Raw genomic sequence first — 7,615 nt, forward strand, 5'->3', positions numbered from 1 at the left:
ACATGGATATAAAACATTCATAGTTTATTAAATCAACATGCCCTCAGACACTGTTTCCTGCAAGCTGTTGCGGCAGTGCCCCGGTATGCAAAAATAAAATCATAATCTTTTTTTTCAAATTAGTAATAATTATTTAAAGGGGACCTATCATGCAAAATGCACTTTTGTACATCTTTTATACATGAATATGTGTCCCCGGTGTTCCAGGGAACTCACCAAGTGTCAGAAAACACAACCCTCTCTATTTTCCTCCATACCCAAATCTCTAAAAAAGGGGCTGCAACGGATCTGATAAAAACTGATCCAGATTTGAACACTGTCCTGACGTCAGGACGGTGGCGCTACGGCTATTGGGCCAACTCTCCACCTATCAGGGGAATGTGGGGTTGGGCCACGGCCGGCCATTGCCGCTCGAAAGCGCTGGAGACGCTGTAGTACATATGTGACCTGCTCCATCGAAATCAGTCGCATTGACCCAAAGACACATTTTGAGTTGTATACACTGTTGGAAAGAGGAGATTCCTAGCTTTCTAATGATATCAGGATTGTATTTGTACTCCAAATATTAAGCAAAATACGTCACATTATATAATGACTGTCACCGAGTCATCATGTTGAGAAAAAGGCCTTCAAAGTTTCCTCTTCTCTGGAATCCATCGATCTGATTGATTATTAGCGGAGCAAATGATCAAAATACTACGGAGGGAAGATATTTTCGTTTGGATTGCTGCTCTGGGGGAAGCTCGCGAGTGTGTGTGTGTATACGTGTGTGTGTGTTTGTGTAATTTTGCGTTTCTGTGTATTGTTTGATTCCCGGGGAAAACACTCAGGAGAAACACCGGCTGTTGTTATGCCTGCTGTGACTTTAAGTTACTCCGTTCTCCGCTTGTAACTATGCCGTTACAAGCTTCAAAGTTGTATTTATCATCTGAATTTGCCGAAACAAGTTTAATATTCTGAAAGCCAAGACCTTGTTTAATTGAAATCAGATGAAAACAAACTGTAACGGACCCTGCCGTGTTATCTATGATTACTATACGCCTTACATTCATAATGTCAGCCGGAGGGAGGGGAAGCTGCGCTACGGAACAGCAGAGTGGCGAAGGAGAGCTGTCATCTTCCCTTTACAAGCTTCAAAAATGTATTTGTCGTGTGATTTTGGAAATAAAAGTTTCATATTCTGAAAGCCAAGACTTTGTTTATTTAAAATCAAACAAAACACCCGAACCCCGAAAAACTATTTTTTTATGCAAATCCTGGTTTATTTTTAAATGAGCCGTTGCGACTTCCGACTGATTTCGATAGAGCGGGTCACATATGCCAGGCCTGTAAGTGGCGCTGTAGTCTGCCACAAAAGCAGCGAAGAAGACTTCCCGCGCATGGTTACCATGGTTACCCTTCTGTTTATTCTCCGCTGTGGCTTTTTTTCTCCCTCCCAGAGGCAAGTGTTTGCTCCCGCTGCTTTAATTCAATGCAATCCCTCCCCGTCGAGGCAAGCACTGTAATTATCTCCGGTTAGTCCACCAGCAGATGACAAACACCCACCTCTCCGCCTCTTCCAAGGAACGAGGGGACCGTGCGGCAGAGTTTCAGTTAGGTTTTCTTTCGCCGGTCAAGTTTAAATCTTCCGGACAAAATTAGATAAGTGCCGGTCAAAGGTCTTCTTTGCTATTTATTGAGCTTTAAAACAAATGAATAACGACTCTATATAATAATAGGCTATAATAAAACACGGAGGACGGAGATCGATTTTTCTCCCCCTCATCTGACTTCATCTTGCAGGGGGGCGTGGTCCGCTGCAGCTCACAGAATCAGCCCCCTGCAAAAACAGGGCTGGAGAACAGCAAATAGAGCGAAATGAGGCATGGCTAAAATGCATGATCTGTTTGGTATTTTGAAAACAGAAACGTATAAATATACCTTATATAGGTATGGCCCTACAATATATCATTTAAATATAGTATGATAGGTCCACTTTAAGGTCAGATCTTAGGTTATATTCAATTATGTTCTATTTCGTAGTTGCCGGTTTAACGTTGGCTCTACTTTATAATCCACCGAGCTGGCATCCTGGTTAAAGAACTCCCAGTACCTACTACCACCTCATTTGAGTGTGTTGTCTTCAAACTGGCTGGGTCTGCTCCGCTCCAGGTTGCCCTCATTTACCGCCCACCTAAAGCTTCCACTACCTTCCTGTCTGAGCTGTCTGAGTTAATCACCTCTCTCTGCTCCATGTCTCCATCAACTCTCCTGCTCGGTGATTTTAACATTCACGTGGACTCCAGTAACTGCACATTCGCTGCTGAATTCCTCTCACTTTTGGACTGCTTCAGCATCAAGCAACATGTCCAGGGCCCCACCCACATCAAAGGCCACACGCTGGATCTGGTGTGCTCTACCGGCTCTCCGCTCCCCGACCTACAGCGCCTCGACCTGGCTGTATCTGACCATCACGCCATCCTCTTCACTGTTCCTGTCTCCCTGCCCAGGCAGCATCCTAAACGCACCATTATGTTTAGGAACATTAAGACTGTGAGTGCACCGGCCCTATCCGACCTGATAGCTACCCACATGGCCTCGGGTCCCTCCGAATCCACCGTGGACGGCCTGGTAGCCCACTACAACACTGCCCTATCCCTCAGTCTCAACTCTCTCGCCCCCATTAAAACCCGGACTGTTTCCTTCACCTGCCCTGCCCCCTGGTTCACCACCGAACTCCGCCGTTTGAAGGCCTCTGGTCGCCAACTGGAGAGGCTCTCCAAAAATACTGGCCTCATGGTCCACCTCCTGGCCTTTCGTGACCATGTCAAAACGTATAAGGAAGCTCTCTCCCACGCCAAGACTCACTACTACTCCCGTCTCATCGGTGCCCAGCAAAGCAACCCCAGAACACTGTTCTCCACCATCAACCGCCTACTCCGCCCCCCCTGACGCCCCCCAGCCCTCCCGATCTGTGCTCCAAATTCCTCGACTTCTTCCAGGCGAAAGTCGAGGCCATCCATCAGCAGCTCCTGGCGACTGGCCCTCCCCCCCTACCTGCACCTCAGCCACCTGGTAACGCAGCCCAAGCGCCGCGCCTCTCCCACTCCAACCTCTCCTCCTTCTCCCCTGTGGATGCTCTCCAAGTGGCCAAACTGGTCAGCTCGGCCAAGACCTCCACCTCAAAAAACCTGGCCTGGACCCCGACGACCTCCAGAACCACCGGCCGATCTCCAACCTTCCCTTCCTAAGCAAAACTCTGGAAAGAGTGGTCATCGGCCAACTCCATCTGTTGGTCGCCTCAGCATCCTCATCCTCCTGGACCTCTCTGCAGCGTTCGACACAATCTCTCACAACATCCTCCTCATCCGCCTCTCAGACCTCCTAGGTGTCACTGGCACAGCGCTGTCCTGGTTCACATCCTACCTCCATAACAGGAAACAGTTTTCTCCATCAGTGGCTCAAACTCACCCCCGGCCCCAGTCCACCACGGTGTACCCCAGGGCTCTGTGCTTGGCCCCCTCCTGTTCACCATTTACATGCTCCCCGTCGGCCAGATCATCCGACATCATGGACTCAATATCCACTGTTACGCTGATGATACCCAACTGTATCTCAGCACCACTCCATCCTCCCAGCTCCCCCCTCAGTCTCTCATCAACTGCCTGCATGACATCAAAGCATGGATGTCTTCCAACTACCTTAAAGGGGACCTATCATGCAAAATGCACTTTTGTACGTCTTTTATACATGAATATGTGTCCCCGGTGTTCCAGGGAACTCACCAAGTGTCAGAAAACACAACCCTCTCTATTTTCCTCCATACCCAAATCTCTAAAAAAAGGGGCTGCAACGGATCTGATAAAAACCGATCCAGATTTGAACACTTCACTGACGTCAGTAAAGTGGCGCTACGGCTATTGGGCCAACTCTCCACCTATCAGGGGAATGTGGGGTTGGGCCACGGCCGGCCATTGCCGCTCGAAAGCGCTGGAGACGCTGTAGTACATATGCCAGGCCTGTAAGTGGCGCTGTAGTCTGCCACAAAAGCAGCGAAGAAGACGTCCCGTCCCCGCTGTGGCTTTTTTTCTCCCTCCCCGAGGCAAGCGTTTGCTCCCGCTGCTTTAATTCAATGCAATCCTTCCCCGTCGAGGCAAGCACTGTAATTCTCTCCGGTTAGTCCACCAGCAGATGACAAACACCCACCTCTCCGCCTCTTCCAAGGAACGAGGGGACCGTGCGGCAGAGTTTCAGTTAGGTTTTCTTTCGCCGGTCAAGATGTCCGTTAAAGTTTAAATCTTCCGGACAAAATTAGAAAAGTGCCGCTCAAAGGTCTTCTTTGTTATTTATTGAGCTTTAAAACAAATGAATAACGACTCTATAGGCCTATAATAATATAATAAAACATGGAGGACGGAGATCTATTTTTCTCTTCTGACTTCATCAGAGCACAGCTCCCCTCTCCTGCAGGGGGGCGTGGTCAGCTGCAGCTCACAGAATCAGCCCCGTAGACAGCAAACAGCAAATGCGTTTGCGGGGGGGAGGTGTGCACCACTGGGTGCTGTCTCCTGACCCCCTGCAAAAAACGCGCCATAAGCGGTTGACTGAAGGCTGACCTGCTGCCAAATCCCTCATAGCAGGACAAGGTGGCTGCTGCATACACCTTAATTGTGGAATGAGCAAGCCCCCTGTCCACCAGTATCTGTAAATAGGACAGAATAGAGCCTAATGTACATGATAGAGGCTCTAGACTCCTTTCTTCACACCACCGCTGGAATCCCAACCACTTCGTCCTGTAACAGGCTGTGGTGGATCAGACAGTCCCTCCTGTCTCAGCCTGTCCCTCTCAGGAGCCAAGCCTGGAGAGGTTGGCCCAGAGTGTAACGCCCCTATTGCACCTGCTTCCTGAGACAATGCCCCCCAGACCTGAGGAACCATCCAGGGCTGGCCCACCATTATCTGTGTCACCTCTGCGTACCACGGCGCCAAGCGGCGACCTGGGGCCACTAGGATGACTGACAGACGTTCTCGTCTCACCCTCTTCAGGAGGGGGAGAATGAGACGCAGCGGTGGAAAGGCGTAGAGCAGCTATCTTGGCCATGGCTCGTGTGCAAACGTGTCCACCCCCAAGGGTGGATTGTCCTGCCGAGACAGGGAGAACCACCATTCGTCTGGCAGGGGCCCGCCTCTTGACATGAGGCCGGCCGCCCTGTTCTCCAGTCCCGGAATGTGGGGGGCCTTCAGAGATAAAAACATTCTCTGAGGCCCACAACCACAGGTTCTCCGCTGCGCTAAACAAGGCGGCGGAGCTGACTCCGTCCTGCCTGTTGATGTAAGCCACTGTGGTGCGGTTGTCGCTCCTCACCAGCACATGTTTTGCCTGTAGTAAGGGTTTGCAGAGCTGTAGGAGCAGTACTACTGCCCGTAGCTCTAGAACACATGTGTCAAACTCAAGGCCCGGGGGCCAAATCAGGCCCTTGGTGGATTTAATTTCGGCCCGCAGGATAATTTCGAATTACTATTTAATCTGGCCCGCCGGTATATTGCACGCACACCTTCACTCAATCCTGGGGATTTCCTCCGCTCAGAGCCTGACCCCAAACATTGATGAACTTGCACCTATGAAGGTAGATATGGTGCAAAATGCGAGAGCGTGTAAAACCTGATGTGAGTACTTGCAGAAAAAAATCTGAGCTTGTGTGCATACATTTACACTTGTATAAAATATCCATGTATCTGTGAACCCAATTTGAAGTCACAGAATAAAAAAAAAAGTTTTGTAGCTTGTAGAAAAAAAATGAACTTAGTGATGAAATGTTCACTTGCAGAAAAAAATATATTTTTTAAATATATTTTCCATTACAACTGCAACTTGGTTATTACAACCTCTCAAATCAGTCATTACAACTTCACGAATCTGCTCTATGGCAGTATAAATCGACGAATCTGCGGCCTTGACTTTTGCTACACTTCTTGCGATGAATGTGTCGCAAAAGTCATTTTCACCTGTAGATGTGGGGGGAGGGAGGGGGGTTGGAGCGAAGGGGCGGAGCTATCACAAAGTTCGCGTTCGCTCGATGCTAGGCCCATCAAACGAATACGATGATGTCATAACTCAAACTGACATGCTCACAACGCCACCAAACTTCACAATGTTGTCTTAAGTCAATGGAAAATGCTCCAAACTGCACCAGACTTCAGATGACAGTTAATGGTCCGGCCCTCAACACATTCATATGACAAAAGTCAGTTTTCCTCAAAAGCTGTTGCCATGGCAACGAATCCCTCGCCATAAAACACCGTGTCGCTGTAAATCCAATGGACACGGTCCCATCATCCCCCAATCTTCACTTTTATATTACTGGTCCATGACTCAACAGCTCTACGCGAAATTTGAGATCTCACCGTATGCCGTTTCCATGGCAACGCATTCCTCGCCATAAAACACGGTGTCGCTGTAAATCCAATCGACACGGTCCCATCGTCCCACAATCTTCACTTTTATATCACTGGTCCATGACTCAACAGCTCTACGCGAAATCTGAGATCTCACCGTATGCCGTTTCCATGGCAACCCATTCCTCGCCATAAAACACGCTGTCGCTGTAAATCCAATGGACACGGTCCCATCGTCCCCCAATCTTCACTTTTATATCACTGGTCCATGACTCAACAGCTCTACGCGAAATCTGAGATCTCACCGTATGCCGTTTCCATGGCAACGCATTCCTCGCCATAAAACACGGTGTCGCTGTAAATCCAATGGACACGGTCCCATCGTCCCCCAATCTTCACTTTTATATCACTGGTCCATGACTCAACAGCTCTACGCAAAATCTGAGATCTCACCGTATGCCGTTTCCATGGCAACGCATCCCACGCCGTAAAACACGATGTTGTCTTAATTCAATGGGAAATGGTCCAAACTGCACCAGACTTCAGATCATGGCTACTAGTCCGGCCCTCGACAGCACTATGTCAATTATGGGGTGTCATCATATGCCGTTTCCATGGCAACGCATCCCACGCCGTAAAACACGATGTTGTCTTAAGTCAATGGAAAAGCTTCCAAACTGCACCAGACTTCAGATGACAGTTAATGGTCCGGCCCTCAACAGCACTATGCCAATTATGGGATGTCATCATATGCCGTTTCTATGGCAACGAATCACTCGCCGTAAAACACGACGTTGTCTTACGTCAATGGAAAATGGTCCAAACTGCACCAGACTTCAGATGACAGTTAATGGTCCGGCCCTCAACAGCTCTACGCAAATTCTGGGATGTCATCATATGCCGTTGCCATGGCAGTAGATCACTCGCCATCAAACACAATGTTTACTGTATAATACTGCTGTAACTCCCATTTACGTTGTCCGATCGGCCTGAAACTTCCAACGTTTGCCAACGGCCGAGTCCGGAAAACTCCTGCATGATACCTCGACGTGCGGACAACAGCCTGCGGAGCGTCGAAGACCCGCTCAACGCTGCTTGCAGCTTTAATTAGGGTCTGAGACCTAGGTCGGCGAAGACCCTATTGAAATCGGTCGCGCAGCGACCGATAAACCTTTGACCCCCGCAACACATGTGAAAACTCACCAAATTGTGCACGCGCGTCAGAAGTGGTGCAACTTGC

The sequence above is a fragment of the Trematomus bernacchii genome, unplaced genomic scaffold (genome assembly GCF_902827165.1).
Source record: "Trematomus bernacchii unplaced genomic scaffold, fTreBer1.1, whole genome shotgun sequence".
Lineage (NCBI taxonomy): Eukaryota > Metazoa > Chordata > Actinopteri > Perciformes > Nototheniidae > Trematomus > Trematomus bernacchii.